This window comes from Dipodomys merriami, unplaced genomic scaffold, assembly GCF_024711535.1.
Source record: "Dipodomys merriami isolate MVZ:Mamm:240054 unplaced genomic scaffold, mDipMer1.0.p SCAF_21, whole genome shotgun sequence".
Classification (NCBI taxonomy): Eukaryota; Metazoa; Chordata; class Mammalia; order Rodentia; family Heteromyidae; genus Dipodomys; species Dipodomys merriami.
Genome location: NW_027203493.1, coordinates 21423091 through 21440602, shown reverse-complemented (window position 1 = coordinate 21440602; position 17512 = coordinate 21423091).

Below are 17512 nucleotides of genomic sequence, written 5' to 3'. Positions count from 1 at the left end.
TTTGAATCAATGAATATTCCTATTAGTCAGTTTTGTTAGTTTTGTCCCTCATTCTTTGATTCAAACTTATAATAACTTTTAACTTCTTTCAGTTACATGTCAGGCTCTGTCCTAAGTGTGGTATATGCATCTTCTCATATAAGAAAGCTGGTAGTGTGGGGGTTATCTCCTAGTAGCCATCTAATTGAGTTAGTAGGATAAGGCATCTGATGAATGTCATGTAACTTTCCTAACTGTGGGGAGAGACATAACCCAGACAATCTTGGTTTCCAGTCCTGGCATGTAACTACCATACTCTATTAGTTCCTAATGATCCCCAACCTATTTACTGATAAAACCTGTGATACAAGTATTGACATATAGTTTGCCTTGGGGCTGGGAAGGTGGCCCAGTGGTAGAGTGCTTGCCTTGCATGCATGAGGCCCTGGGTTCGATTCCTCAGCACCACATAAGCAAAAAGCCGGAAGTGGCACTGTGGCTCAAGTGGTAGAGCGCTAGCCTTGAGCTGAAGAGCTGAGGGACAGCGCCCAGGCCCAGAGTTCAGGCCCCACAACCGGACCCCCCCCCCAAAAAAAGACATATAGTTTGCCTTGTAAAATCTCTGTTCTTGCTGTGGCTGTTGATAATGTGTTGCTCCACTTTAGAAAGGAGATTATAGAATGTTCTGGGGACCTCTTACGGGATCACATGAACTACTAGTGTAACCTTCGCTCCAATACTTAAATTCATTGCTAGTTTTCTGTGACTATTTGTAAATAGGAATGAAAACATAGATATTGCAGGATGTATCTGAAGAAATGACAAGTTTAGGTAAAATTTTCTGGCATATAGAGGGTTCTCAATAAACATAACCATTAGAAATAGTTGTTCTTGTAAATGTAATGGCACCTGCTTCTCTTGCATCCTAAGCTTGGCTACGTTTGAGAACAGATTAGGAACTAAATAAAGACGGGCTGACTGGTTGAATGATATTTTTTGCCTTGCTTGGGGGAAGACTTCCCAGAACAATATGTTGCTATTAGTCATTTTTCTCTAATTTGTACACAGTCTCTTCAATAAAGATTTGCACTTGCATAGCACTTTCTATTAACCCAAGTAAGTTTCACAGTATTAGCGAGGATTATACCTACATTAAGGCAAAATTATGTTTTTCATCATAGACTTTTCAAGGTAACATATGCTAGCATTGTAACGTAATGTTCATATACTACAGTGGCTCATTATCTTTAGGCAGAGGGCTATGGTTGAGAAGTCCAGTCATTTTTCCTCCTTATGACAATTTCCAACTGAAGTCCACTGCCAAAATCAATGGCCCTTGATTTTGTGGAAATTATTTGGATAAAGTTTTTGCACAGACTTGTTACTCATCTGCCTAAAATATTGGCTGGGTATTGGTGACTCAGACATGTCATTCTAGCTACTCAGGAGTCTGAGGGCTGAGATCTCAGTTTGAAGTCAGATCAGCCAATAAAGACTCTTACCTTCACTTAACCAGCAAAAGCTAGAAATGGAGATGTGGCCTACTTGGCCAAGTACCAGCCTTGAGCCAAAAAATTAAGCAAAACTGTCAGGCCTTAAGTTCAAACCCTAGTGCCAGCACAATCACACGCATGTGTGCACATGCATGCAAACACACACACACACACACACACACACACACACACACACACACACACACACACACACACACAAACACACTCCCGATGATAGGGAAAAAAAGAACATAAGTTAGATCTCCAGTGAACATTTAAACCAAGTCACACTATTGACCTGAGTCAAAGGCTTACTATATCATGTCAGAAGAGAAACCATTGCTATTTGTTAATATAATAAGTTCTATTGCTTGTCAGTATTCCATTTCACAACCTAAATGCACACTTTTTTTGTTTCAAAGAGTAAAGGAATCTATTTTATATTGTGAGCGTTTTTTTAAAATCAAGAAACAGATAATGAAGCAGACACTAATTCCATGTGGCAAATTCTACTCAAAGTGTACTTTTTCTCCTCTGGTAGACAATCTGTTATTTGTGATTAATATTCTTTTTAAAAATTGGGTAAAGACCTCCTGGCCTTTTGGCTTTAAAAACAGAAAATGCTGTATTACTTGATACTGTAAGAGGCCACCATATGAAGAGCAGGTTATTATTATTATTATTATTATTATTATTATTATTATTATTATTATTATTATTATTATTATTTGGTCTGTTGTGGGGCTTGAACTCTGGACTTGGGCACTGTCCCTGCGCTCTTCAGTTCAAGGTGAGCGCTCTACTGCTTGAGCCACAGCGCCACTTCCCGTTTTCTAGTGGTTTATTGCAGATAAGAGTCTCACTGAGTTTCCTGCCTGGGCTGGCTTTGAACCAGGATCCTCAGATCTCAGCCTCCTGAGTAGCTAAGATTACAGGCATGAGCCACCAGCGCCCAACTGAAGAGCAGATTATTCTAAATCTGTATTTCTAACTTTCCTCATTATTTTTTTCTCCCCTACTGTCTTACAACATAAGTGGTTTGTCCGAGGTTTTCTTTGGAGCAGTATTTGTGAAACTTAGCTGGATACTCTCCTTTGAGCTTCGTTTTTCAAAATATGTAATAAGAGGGTTAGATTAGAAGTACTATTTCTGACATGTGTTTTTTTTAACAGCTCTAAATTTGATACATTTTGTCACAGAGCATTAGGTTGCTAATTCAATTTTGCTCCATAAGTATTGTTGATACTGAAGCGAGCCTAGAAGTGCATTGAGTTTCTGTGGGCACAAGAACAGTGTAGGTGATCGCAAAGAGTTCCCTCATACTGCTATAAGTTACTACCGACTAAGAAGACTGGAACAATGCATATGTGTTACCTCACAGTTATCTAGTTAGAAATCCTTTATGAGTTTTGCCCTGGGATAAAATTGATCTCAGCAGGGCTGTGTACTTTCTAGAAGATCTAGGGGGGAAATTCATTTCGTGGCTTTTTCTAGCTATTAGACCTTTTCTTAGTCTTTGGCTCATGTCCCTCTTTCTCATCCTCAGAGCCAGTGACATCACATTTCTCTGTGACAGTCCCAGTTTCCTCCAGGTGGTTCTTCTTTTCTGCCTTCCTCTTCTACTTTAAAAGACTCTTCTGATTACATGGAACAGCCTAGACAATCCAGAATAATCTTATTTTATGGTTGACTGTTTAAGCAGCCATAATTCCATCTGCAACTTTAATTCCACTTTTCCATGTAATCTTACGTTTACAGGGATTAGGGCATAAACATCTTGGAGGAATGACATTACTCTCCCTATGATACTTACGTAGTAAGCCAGCCTTATTGACAGATTGATTACACATGGTTTTGACCAAGTGTGGTCAAAAGAAAGTTATGAATTTTTACAATGCAAACAAAATTTCAGAAACAAAACTTAAATTCTCACGAATGTGTTGTGCAGCTTAGTTAATGGGGAGAAGCTGCCAGTGAGTCCAGTAGCATTGTCAGTAGTATGTAAATACTTGTGTGGTCTATGGAGTGTTCTTCTGCCCTTAATTTTGTGGAAACTTTTCATCTCCCAAAGCCAACGGCTCACAAAGCAAGGTAAAAGTCATTGTAATCCTCTCCATGCCAAACAAGCACATTATGTGCCTGCTTAAGTAATAAAGTAAAACTTGTAGATTTGTTGAAAAGGTGGCATGTCTTTAGTTGGTCATTATTATGGGAAAAATGAATCAAGTACCTCAGGTAAAGTAGTGAACACTGCACAACTACCCTTTGTTTTCTCTTAGTGGTGATCTCCTTGGAATGATATACTTGCAGATACTAAGAATCTCCTTATGTGCATTAATCTTAATAGTTGTTCGAGAGCAATACTGTATGTGGGGTACCCTGTTAAGCACTGGAGATGTGTTAGAGACTAAGAGAATAGATTTGGTTTCTGACATCTTGGAATTTATAGCAAGGTGATGTAGACAAATTGGATACTCATAATATGAGTTTTAAACTGCAATGGTTGTAAGGAAGATGTGAGATTATTCAAAGCTATATAAAAGATAGAAGGTTCTTTGACCTAGTAAAGGAAGCCAGAAAAGCCTTCTTAAAAAGTACAGACCACTGAGTTGATATATAAAATCACAGCTGGAATTTACTAAGCAGTGCAGGGAGAAGAGAAAGCCCCAGGCAATAAGGAAGAGCACATGCATAGCCTTGGAATATGAATGAATGTGGGCATTTTCAAAGTACAGAACGAAGCCTCTGTGGTGGGATATGACTTATAAGATGGAACCACAAAAATATGGGAGGGGCAGATGATGCTATCCCTGTGTTAGTTATGCTAACAATATTTGAAAGCCAGGTCATAATTTAAGTGCTACAGTGACTAGAGCTAAGATTTTAGAAGTTGATTTTGAGCATAGAAGAACCATTCCCTGTCTTGAAGAATGAATCTATTCCATAATAATTATAAATATGCATGTGATAAATAACATGAGAGTTAAGTAGCCAAATGAGATAAAAGCTTTTGATTTCAAGGATGTTAATCAAATAGAATAAGAAGAAGGTTTGCTGGAAGAAATCAGATGGGTGATGGCCATGAATATAATATTCTACTAAGAACACTATATTAACCATCTACTGTTTTATAGCATATAACCATACACCTAGCAGCTTAATTGCTTATTGTCTCACAGTTCTTTTGGTCAGAAGTTGGTTGTACTGTCTTGGCTCTCTGCTAATGGTCTTAAAGGCTGAAGTTCAGGTATCAATTCAAGAGCTGTTTTCCTTTCTGGAGGTTCCGTGGAATGACACTGCTGTCAGATTCATTAAGGTTGTTGTCAGAATTCAGCTGCTTGTGGTTGTAGGTCTTGGATCCTTGTTTCCTTGACATGTGGCCTTCTTTATCTTCAAACCACTGAGAAAAAACAACAAAAATCCCTTGTCCTCTGACATTAAATCTCTGTCTCCTCCTCTTACCTTTCTCTTCTCTTTTTAGGTATTTCTGGAATTATTCTGGGACCATACATAATCCAAACTAATAGTTTTGTTTTTCCTCAGCCACATAGTCCCAATCCTATCTTCAAAGTTGCTTTTGCCACTTAAAGCAATAGTATGTTCAAAATGCCAGACTTAAAGTGTGGTGTATTATTGTACTCTTGAGTGTCTTCTTTCTTCCTGCCACAGATAGAGAACTATGCACTGAGAAATTTCAAGGATCTGTCTTTACAAATCTTATATAATAGCTGAAGTTATAATTTTAGAAATAAATCTGAGGACTGGGGATATGGATCAAGTGGTAAGGTGTCTACCTACTATGCATAAAACATTGAGTTCATATCCAGTACAGAAAAATAAAAACCTGTGTTGCTTGTTTTGTTATTTGTGGTGGTGATAGTGGGGAAAGTCCTGATCTCTGTGTGTGTGTGTGTGTGTGTGTGTCCGTGTGTTGGTATCATAAGCTATATTTAACTTAGTAATGTACACTTGTTTAAACAAATTTGAGGCATTCTGACATAAGACATTTTTTTCATTAGTAGGATTTTCTAAAAAAAAATGTGTTTTTCTCTTGACGCATGTTCCATAGGACATTACTCTCATGCATTTTTGTTATTGTAAAGGTGATATACACAGGGGTTTCGGTTAGATAAACAGATTATTTATTTTTGAACAATGTCACCCCTTCTTTTGCTCTCTCCCAATCCTGTCCCTACTCAAAGTTGTATAGTTCACTTTCAACATAGTGTCTAGAGTACCACTGCTACATTTGTTCACCCTTTGTCCTACCTTTGTCCTCTATTACCCTCCCAAAGACAGACAAATAAACAAACAAGACAAAAGGAAAATAAAACAAAAACATCAACAAAGAAAACAACCACCTTTTGTTTCCATTTCCTGGAGTTCATTTTGCTAAATATTACTTATATGATCAGATGCACATAGGTGCACATACATCTTTGTGTTCCTCTCCTAAGAATATCCTCCTTTGGACTCCCTCTGAGTGAATGCCTAGAGAACTGTATAATGTATCATGGGACATGATACATTATTTTAACCATCCAGTGTGTTTACTTGTAGATTTATAGGCACATTCTAGTGACCACAAATGAGGGAAACCATGCAACCTGTTTCTCTGGGTCTGGCATACTTCACTTAATATTTATTTCAAGTCCTTCCATTTCCTTAACAGGAGTTAAAATAATCATTCTTTCTGATAGATGAGTAGAATTGTATTATGCATATAGTGTCATTTTTAAAATCTATTCATCTACTAAGGGGATCTGGATGGATTCCATATCTTTCGATTGTCTTCATAATTAAGTCTTTTGCTCCTATTCTTTTCTAACTCAGGATGCTAGGGTACCTTAGGACATGGCCCTCTATTCTCCTTCTTTGTCCATATTAGTTCTAGGTGATTTTATTTAGGCCCTTGGCTATAAATACCATCTTTATGGTAATGATAATTACTCCTGTATTTACAAATATTTCCATATTTTTTAATCCTGACTGTTCTCCTTATCTTCTGTCTTTTCTGCTTAGTGCTTATGTCCAATTCCAATAGCCAACTCCTAATGAACTTTTCTTTTCCTCTTCATCAGTATCTTAGTAAATGGCTATGTCATTCTTGAGTTTCTCTTCCTTCTTGGTAAATGACCGCCCTATCCTTTCAGCTCCTCATGCCCATTCCTTGGTCTTATCCATCATGTTTTCTACTCCTCCATGCTTTTCATCTCATCTATTAACAAATCATGTTGGCTATGCTTTTCAAATGTGACCTGGAGCTCCTCATCTCAAGCTACTCCCATTTGTACCAATAACACACAAGCTCTCCCACGGGCTATGTATGAGACCCCTTGTCTTCTCTTCTGCTCTCATTTTGTCAGTCATCTACAGAGTTGTCAGAGGATGTTTAACATGTAAAATTCAAGTCAGATCATTCTGCTAATCTCTTAACTATTCCAGGGACATTCCATCTTACTCCATATAGTTCCCAACATTTTTTGGCCCTTCAATCTGACTATACTCAAGTCTCTGACCTATCCCCAGTTTTTCTTCTACAGTTACATCAACCAGCCTGCTGAATCCCTGAACTAAGCACTCTACGATCCCCTTCTGCCCAGGTGTTTAACCACATCACTTCATCATGTTGACTACTCAAATATTAAATATGGATTTTTATTATAATCTTATTTTTATCTTATTTATCCCTAATGCTTGATATCTGTCACTTTCTTCTCTATCTCCTGGTCGTACCAATGCTACCACCTACATGCCTAGCTAAGCCACCCAGATCTCTCTGCCTTTTTCCTTTATGTCTTTTACACGCTCTAGAGTGCAGATCCTCAGCTTTTGCCTGATTTCTATACTGACTATCTGAGGAGAATTCAGTCTCCACTTGGCTTTCTTCTCACCTCCAGACTGCAGTGAAAGCAATGCTTCTCACAATGGAAATCTGATCAGGTTCCTTTCTTCTCAGCTCCTAACTTGAAACCTTTCATAGATTTCTCTTTGATCACAGACACAGAATACACAAGTCCTTACACTGTAGTGCCTTACTTAACTCTCTTGTCTCATCATGCATTCTTTTCCCACCATTCTCTGTTTTCTAAATCTTTCCTGGAATTCTTCAAACACACCATGCCCCATACTGCCTCAGAGGTTTTGTGTTTCCTTTGATCAGATGGCTTCCTTCCACCCACCCCACCTTTATTTCATGACTTTTCAAGATTCGGCTTTCCTTTACCTCATTGCCTATTTGTGATTCTTTTAAAATGTGTTTTCTGAGAACCTTGCTATCCCTTCAGAGTTCCATTATTATTTTTCAATTTTATGTTATTATTATATTGGATTAATTCCCCCAATGGCCTATGTGCTCCTGAAAATGAAATGTCTTTCATTGCTGATGTCTGTAAGTGCTTAACACCAGCTCTGTTACATAGTATGTATTCAATTCATATTTAGTGGTTAAGACCTGACTCAAGTAATAAGGTGACTGCCAACAAGTATAGAACATCTGATAACAAGTACAAGTCCTGGTCTCCAATAGAAAAAAAAGTCAGTTAATATTTTCAGAACACATAATTATATAAGACCTTACCAAAATCTACCATATAATAAATTCTCAATCATAGTAGTCACACTTATTATGTTTGTCTGCTTTGTGAAATCATCTTAAGATACTACTGAAAGGTGCTAGTTTGAATGCAACTTTGTCTCAATAGACCCCATTATTTTGATTTAATTATAAAATAATGAATGTCAAGGAGAATGATTTATTTCCTATACAGTACATTTTTAAAAGTGGAGTTTCCTGTGATTTCTTTTCCTTTCTTTTTTTTCCATTTCATTGAAGTTGCAGGGCTACATGAGCAAGGTAATGAGTTCATTTCTATTGAGCATTGTTATATCCTCCTTTATATATCTCCTACCATCCCTTTCCTCCCCACCTTCTAACTCCTCCCTCCCCTCTCCACCCTCCCCGAAAAGTTGTAAAGTTCATTCTCAACATGCTGTATTCAACATCTCATTGTTACAATGGGTCATCCTGTATCCTTATTTCAGCATTTTGTTATTTCCCTTCCCCTCCCCAAATTAGAAAAATGTATATACGAGATGCAGGGCACCAGAATCAAATACAGTGACAACAGTGGTTGTACCATGGAGGAAAAACATACAAAAGAAACAAAAAGAATTGCATCTTATCTTATAAGTACATTAAGAAGAACAGTAACAAAGATAAAATCTCTTGTGTCCCTATCTTGGGGTTCATTTTGCTTAGCATCAGGTTATGTGGTCATATGTACATAGCTTTTCACCTCTTCTGCTTGTTCTGGACATATACTAGTTATTGCAGATAAGGGAAGCCATGAGGCCTATGTTTCTTTGGTCCTGGCTTACTTCACTTAATATGATTTTTTCCAAGTCTTTCAATTTCCTAACAAATGAAGTGGTGTCCTTCTTTCTGATGGAGGCATAGAATTTCATTGTATATATATATACTGCAAACGACTCCCAGTTTATAAAGATAAAACTATCATCAGCATAAAGAATGGTGCCTGGTTTCCTTTGGTAAGTGGGCAAGGAGCCCTTTCTTTTAACAATGGAGTTCATGTTCATGAAACATAGATAAAAAGGGAAGTTATGATCTAACTCTCTCTTTCAGTGAGTGTAATTACAATTTCATTGCTGAAAGATTGTCTCTACTGACTCTAATTTTTAAGGTCTGTTTTCCTAGATTTATTCCCTACTATTTCCTTTTTTGGTTACTAAGTTCTACTCAAACAAAATTGCTTGATGTTTTCTATTGATACCCCAGAATTTTATCTTGTCTGTTTTTTTTTTTTTTTTTTACTAAAATCTTCTTTTCTGCCTAGAAAGCCCTCTGTTTATATCTGTTAGTGTAATCCTACCTGCAGGTCAAGTTCACTCAAGGCAATTTCCTTGCTAATCTCCCACTGGGAAAGGAATCCTAACCTTTTAGATGTTCCCTCTTCAAAAAACTGTTTTGCAATGGAATTTATCATTTTATCTTTTGTAACCTTGCAATGAATGCATTTCTTATGTCTTCTGTTAGATCTTATTCATGCCCAAAGAAAGGTCATACTTCATTACTTTACGTAAGTAATTTTAAATTAATTAATTAATAATTCAGTATTCAAATGGGGTTAGGGCTGAATGATATTATATATGTTCATAAACCCAGGTTTATGAATATAACGTGAAAAAGAAAGATAAATAAATCTCACAGAAAAATCCCTTATATTATTCCAAACCATTTTATTAAACTATTAAATTAATTAAAGCTAGAAATGATTTTGTATCACAGTTGAGTGTTTGTTTTGCTTGTTCCTTAGATGACATATTAGAGAAAGAGCAGCAATACAAGTTACTAAGTACAAGCAATAAGATAAACACTGATAATGTTTAATTGATGATAAAATTCGATACATAAGTCCACTCATTCACTTCACCTATGGACTTAACCAGTCTGTATAAATGATGGCTACCATAACTGAAAATGGTATATGGATCAAGTTTGCAAATGCCAGGGTCATATAATTCTATTCCTGCATTCTAAGGAGAGAACAGGCATCATTAATAAACATGACACCAGCATATGTGATTTTAGAACTTTTCCCAACCAAATATTACAGACCATAACCTTTGATCTGAAGCCACATTTTGGAAAATCTATGTGCTATAATTCAAATTTAAGCAACATTAAATAATAGGAAGACTTCCGTAAGGCCTACTTGTTTTGGTTTGGTTTGGTTTAGCTCATGTGTTTGTCTTAGTTTCAGGTGGCTAATAACACTTTAAGGTGTGTGAAACTTCTGGAACTCAGGTGCAGACATGTACGTGTTATGATGGAGCTATACAGATTTATAAAAATAATTTCTCCAGTGATCACAAATATTTGGGCTTCAGTGTTCCTTTATAAAAAGCCAGAATGTAGGGAAAAAATGTCCCTCAGCCAGTGCTCATTATGGGATGTGATAGATACAAAAACCTCCTAAGCAATTAAATGCAATATACTTTATTTGTTCCTAAAAATGATCAGTTGCTTTGAAAATACTTGGTCTTTATAAATGTGTATGGTGACTTCATATGACTTCTACTACTTTTCCAGGAAATTGCTTCTGAATTTGGGTACTATAACCAAGGGCAGGATAGAGACCTTTCATCAGCTGCAGGTACCTACTGCCGTGTAGCTCCAGTCTGCTGGTTCTCATCTGGGAGCAATTTTGCCCCCAAACTCCATCCCAAGAGGGACATTTATTACTATCTGAAACTGTTTTTGCTTGTCACAACAAGGAAATACTAGTGAACTGGGATGAGGAATATCCTATATGCTCAGGATCACCACTACAACAAAGCATCATCTGACCCCAAATGTCAATAATGCCATTTTGAGAAACTTTAGAGGGAATCTTTCTGGAAGAGTAGCTCTCTAGATCTAGGGAATTGCTTTATTTAGCATCCATTGTACAGTGCCTGAGTCATTATACTTCTTACATGACTGAATTTGGGAGAGTGGAGTAATTTTTACTTTAGTTAATATTTCATTAGCTTCTCTCTCCTCTCCTCTCCTCTCCTCTTCTCTCTTCCCCACCCTCTCTCCTTCCCCCCATTTTGGAGCTTGAGCTTAGGGCCTAGATGCTGTCTGTGAACTCTTATATTCAAGGCTGGCTCTCTACCACATGAGCCACAGGTCCACTTTTGGCTTTTTTTGGTGGTTAATTGAGAATTGGGAGCTAAGTCTCATGGACTTTCTTGCCTGACCTGGCTTTGAATGAAGATCCTCAAATCTCATCCTCCCAAGTAACTATGATTACAAGCATGAGCCATGAGCCCAGCCGCTCTCAGCCTGTTTTTCTTTTTTTCCAGTAAGCAAGATCACATTTAAATACTTGGTAGTCCTAGAATATTTATTATAAGCATTTTTGCTTTGGCCCCAGATATCACTCGATAATGTGAAAAAGTAAATAATGGGGATTAGTTCATGAAGGATGCATGACACTGTTACTGCTTTCTTTTGAGACTAGGCAGAGCTCTCATAATTTCAGATTATAACACCAAACGAATTTAAAGATACGTTTTTCTCATTTTGTCCAATGTTCTTTAGCAGTAAGTCAGTAATTATAATAAAAATAGGATTCACCTTCCAGAGCAATAGGCAAAGGAATGAATCTTGACAAAGTGATTTCGAATCTTTTATTCTCTGAAATGTGTGAAACTAGTTAAAAACTGTTTAGCACACAAAGTTAAAGATACTGTTCAAAGCCTTCCAGGAATTCACACCCATAATATAGATCTCCATATTCCCAAGGCCCTGCTGTCTTTGGGTGAATTTTGGATTGAAGCTTTCTAAGCCTGAGCTGGGTGTGGCCTGCCAGGATTTTACTGAAGGATTTCTCTTGATTGTGCTCCTGGAACCTCTGGCAACCACTGGATCCAGAAAGTCAATGATAAAAGCAGAAATCAACACCACCTATTGAGGGGGAAAACGAACATTTGTCAAGAGAACCATATGGTGCCAGTTTATTTTCCCCTCCACTAATCTTTAAAGCCTTTATGAATTAGAATTATGATTTTATTCATTTTCTTTATAAAATTTTTTTTATTGTGAGAATACCGTATAGAGGAGTTACAATTACATGGGCAAGATAATGAGCACATTTCTTATCTAGCATTGTTGCCTCCTCTTTGTTTCCACTTCCCATCCCTTCCCATATTTCCCCCTTTTCCCCACTTGATCCTCCCCCAACCCCCCACCAAAGTTGTAAAGTTCATTTTTTGACATAACGTCTTGTACATCTCATTGTTGCAATGGGTCCACCTATATCCCTAAACAATTTGTTTTCTTCCTTCCCCTCCACAAATTATACCAACATCAAATACAGTGAAAGCAGGGGTTATACTGTGGGGGAGGGACATACAAAGCAACAAAGAAATAATCTTATAAATATGTTAGAAACAGGAAAAAACAAAAAACATTTGAATACTTACCTTGGGGTTCATTCCCCTAACATCAACTTATCTGCTTTTTCTTATTCATTTTCTAATTGAAGAGACTGAGCTCAAAGAAATTAATAACCTCCACCAGGATCATTTAGGTATAACAGAATTTACATGGAACTCAGGTCTTCTACATGCCAAGGCTTCAACTGTATTTTTTTTTTTTTTTGGGTCCGGTCGTGGGGCTTGAACTCTGGGTTTGGGCGCTGTCCCTCAGCTCAAGGCTAGCACTACCACTTGAGCCACAGTGTCACTTCCGGCTTTTTTTTTTTTTTTTTTTTTTTGCTTATGTGGTGCTTAGGAATCAAACCCAGGGCCTAAGGCAAGCACTCTACCACTGAGCCACCTTCCCAGCCCCTCAATTGTATTTTTTATACTTTGATCTAAAATTGTTTAGATGTATTCTGCCTACTTTTAGTGTTGCTCCTTTAGCCCAGCAGTTCATCTTCTCTATTTAAAAGAATGGGCAATACACAATGGAATTCTATGGTTCCATCAGAACAAATGACATCACTCCATTCATAAGTTAATTGGAAGACTTGGAGAAAAATTATATTAAGCAAAGTAAGCCAGACCCAAAAAACCCATAAACTCCATGGTTTCCCTCATTTGTAATAATTAGTATATGTCTAGGATAGTCCTAGCAAAGGATCACAATAGCTAAGTACATATGACCATACATAATGATACTAATCAAAATAAGCTCAAAGGTATGCTAATATATATATATATATATATATAGTGTGTGTGTGTGTGTGTGTGTGTGTGTGTGTGTGTGTGTGTGTGTGAAGTTATTTTGTTTTCTTTCATTTTTTTCCTTCGGTTGATTTTTGATTTTGGTACCCTGTGTCTTGTATATATGTTTATCTGTTTGGGGGAAGGGAAGGGGAACAACAAAATGGTGAGGCAAAGGACAAAGGGTGAGCCAATGTAACAGCGATACTCACAAGATACTATGTAGGAAATGAAATTTACAACTTGGGAGAGGGGGAGTCAGGAGGGAGGGAGACTTGGAGAATGAAGGAGGGGGTAACACTGTTGGACCAGAAATGTACATATTACTTTATGTATGTGACTGTAACCCCTCTGTGCATCATCTTTACAATAAAATAAAACTAAATTAAAAATAAAACATAAAAAGAAGAATGGGCATTAAATATATAAGAAGTACCATAAATTGGTAAGCTAGTCTGAGAAACAATTTTTTTCAATTAAAGAAGCAACTAGAAAAATTTAAATCTCTAGACAGCTATTTTAATGAATCTGTTCTCTCTTTGGGAAGGGCTGGTTTGCAGGCCAAAGTCTTTTATTTGTCCATTTGCATTATTCATTTATATACTTATGCTAACATACACAAAATTCTTAAAGTAGGTTTGAAACTATCACTTCTCATGATGTGACTTATTTAAAAACTTGGAGCTCCCAAGTGACAGGGAAATAAAAGTTTTTGCTTCACAAAGTTATTGTGAGGACTAAGATGAGACAGAACGAAGTTTAGAACAGGGACTGCATGTTGTAAGTGTGTAGTAGGGATTTCCTTCTCAGATCTTCACAGAGAATAAGCACTCTAAAATCTCAGTAGCAGTGCTTTGTGTTATGTGTCAAGAGAACTTTGTTGATACTCCATTTTCCCACCATTGTAGTGGATTTTCAAGAAGCCTCTTCAAACTAGTTCACTGTCCAGCAATGAGTTGTGCAAAATTGCTTTCTCATCTCTCTTTGAACTACTTGGACATCATCCTCAAGTTGACTCCCTAACAGTCAGAATCTGCTTATTAACCAGGACCAATGACAGGAAGAAACAGAATACAATCTAGACATTAGCGACCTATAGTAGTCATAGATAATTCCTGTCACCAAAATTTGTAGTTTGTAATTTCAAGAACCAAAATCTGAGCTGCATATGACCAATACTCTATGGCTTTTCAACGTACCACTTTTCTCATATTGCTTAAATAGACTCATCATATTTCATGACCACAAATTGATCACAGAATATGCGTCTGCAAAAACTTCTTTATGAATCAAAATCATATTTGTTCAAAATTATAGTTCTTGCGCTAAATAAAATCTCTCAAAGGCAATGTTCTGTGGACCACATGTAAAGAAAATGTGTCTATATCAAACTTGACTTTAATCTTAGCACAGATGGGAATATTATGCTTGATTGTTCTGCATCCCGTTCATTTATTGACCACAGAATGCAGTAGTCACTGAGAACAAGACTGTCAACTGTCAACATCAAAGCTCCAAAAGTTTAGGAAAAATTGTTCTTTGTCTTATCATTTTGGTGACACATCTTAATGGTTCCAAGGTAATATTCCCTTCATTTACCAAATGCTTAAGTCCACATGTTTTGATATTAACATAGAAAGAAGAATTGAGCTCCAAAGAAACTCTAACCCATTTGACTTCCCTTATGATTAGCTTTGTTTTCTGCCAGCCAGGAAAATGATCTTCTAACATAAAAACCCATGATTAACACTGAAGAACTCAGACTTACGTAGATAATTCCTGTGTTTTCTTATCCAGAAGGGATTAATGTGACTATCAAACTGATCATGACTTACTCAGGAAAAATGTATTTCTATATTTGTTACATTTCCTCACAAATAGCCTAACTCATCTTCATTTTCCTGATTTAGCATTCATTCCCAAGTCATTTCCAAAGTACAGCTGAATATAGTGTCTTTTAGATCTATTAAGACAGAACTTCCTGAAAGTTGATTTGAAAGTATCCATGTTGTCACAGATATTGACAAAGTGACCAAAGTAGATGTTTAACTTTACTTCAACTGAGAGAAGTGTCTGATGGGAAAACTAAGGAATATTTCATTTCAAAGAATTTCGTCACAGCAGTGGAAAATGTGATGTCTAAAATATTCCATTTCTATTTTCTAGTATCTTAGATGCTTCCATGATGGCAAGAACAAACAAATAAAATTAAATAAATGTAACTACTAGCTACTCAAAAAAAATTTAAAAAAAACAAAAGAAAGTCTGTGTGTGTGTGTGTGTGTGTGTGTGTGTGTGTGTGTGTGTGCTGCGCGATGCATGTACCTGCACGCATGCCTGCATACTCTAGTAACTGAAAGCTCCAGGATTGATTAGTAATGAAATGTTCTGTAGAATTAAAATAACATCACAAAGTTCTCTCTCTCTCTGTCTCTGTCTCTCTCTCTCTCTCTCTCTGGGTAAGAATAATAAGAAAGTGTCAAAAGTATACCGCCTTGCTCAAGATGCTGCTTGTTTTCTGCAAACAGCTTCTGATATATTCTGGAGCAACAAGAAAGTTCTCATTTGCACAAGGAGTGGATGGGAGGAAGGCATCTTCCTGCTCTTCCTTGTGGCACTGATAAAAAGCCCCAGAGCCTCCTGTCCATGACCTTGGTCCTTTGGAGAGGGCCAGGGGCATGCGGGCCGGCTCAAGCTTGTCTTTAGTCAGTGATCTGATCTGTGAATAGCTCTCAGTCCCTTAATGACGTGAGCACAGGCTCCAAAGGGAGCGGGTGACTCAGAGCGCAGGAGGCACAGAGATTGCCTGAGCAGCCATTAGCACGTCATTGGTAATCCCAGCGACACCTTTCACATCCGCGAGTATTTGTCTCCACACTCTCTGGTGGAAGGGCCGGCCGTGAGAATGTTTTATTTAAGGGCTCTGGGCAGCCTTCTGCCTGACGGATGGCTTGTCTGCAGGGCTTACTAGTACTTGCAGATCTTCCAAGAGGAGAGGGCTGGGGGAGGTAGAAATGCTAAGATACTTACAGGCCATTTCTGTGAATGTGACAAGAGGCTTCTCCTGCTGTGCGCTGGAAATTCTGCATGTTGAATTAAAGCTGTAACACCTCGCTCCTCTCGTTTTATGACAGAAAGGAGCCAAGGCTCATTCAGTCATTAGTGTGCAAAGCAAAAGCTGTTTAATTCCATAAACATCTGTTAAACATCTAGTAGGGAAGGGGCATACATTTGTGCTTAAGAGGGGATCTTGTGGGGCTCAGTTATACCAGTTCTGTTGGTGACTGTATGATTTTTGGGGGTGAGTTGCTTACAATTTCTGGGCCCCTCTTTCTTTACCTACAAAATGGAAATAACAATGATCTACTCAAAGGATTGTTGGAAGCTCACATAACAAAATGATTGGCACTTAAGTAGTACCTAGTTAATTACCATTTACTGGGCACCAGGCTAGATATTTGGTTACCTTGACACGTAAGAATGCCCTTCCTCTTTGGAGGAAGGGCAGGGGATGACAGGCTAGGAAAAAACAAAACAAAACAACTCTTTCAATGAGGGTATGATAAGTCTATGATAGCACAGTGTTTGGGAATTTTGATATGAATAATCACTATGTCGGCACATTTTTAACATGAAGCCTTTGATTCAGTTAATCCAGGATTAGTCCTAAAATTCTGTATTTCTAACAATTACCTAAGCATTGCTGACACCACAGGTCAATGGACTGGACTTTGAGAAGCACAAACCGAGAGCAATGTATAGGTTCATGAGGAGCAAATGAGGGACATCAGCCTGAGGGTTTTCTGCCTCTGCACCCTATATTACTGCTATCCCTTTCCTTGCCAGCTGTCCAGAAGCTCAGTTCACCAAATCCCTGTGCAACATTTTAAGAGAAAGTAGAAAGAGAGCCACAAGAAGCATATGTAGTCAGGTGCAAGCTTTAGGCAGGGTAAATCTTGAGTTCACCTTTCAATGCTGTGATGGACATGAAAAAATGCAAAGGAAAACCTAAGGAAGAAGAAGAAGAACGCCCAAGAAAGTGTACCTTTCCTGTCAAGTGTGTAGAATTAAATTTATTTCAAAAGCTAGGGACTATGCAACATGAGTTAAATATAGTGATTGAATGTTTGCCACATTTGTGAACTTCAAAAAATGTTGAGAACATTTTTATTTTTATTTTTTTGTATCTCACACAGGAGGCTTTGGAAATGTGTACAATTAGCATGGATTTTCAACCTCGGAGGGTAGGGAGTTCCATGTGCACCTCCCACGATTTCTTACAAGTGTAACTCCTGCAAACAGCT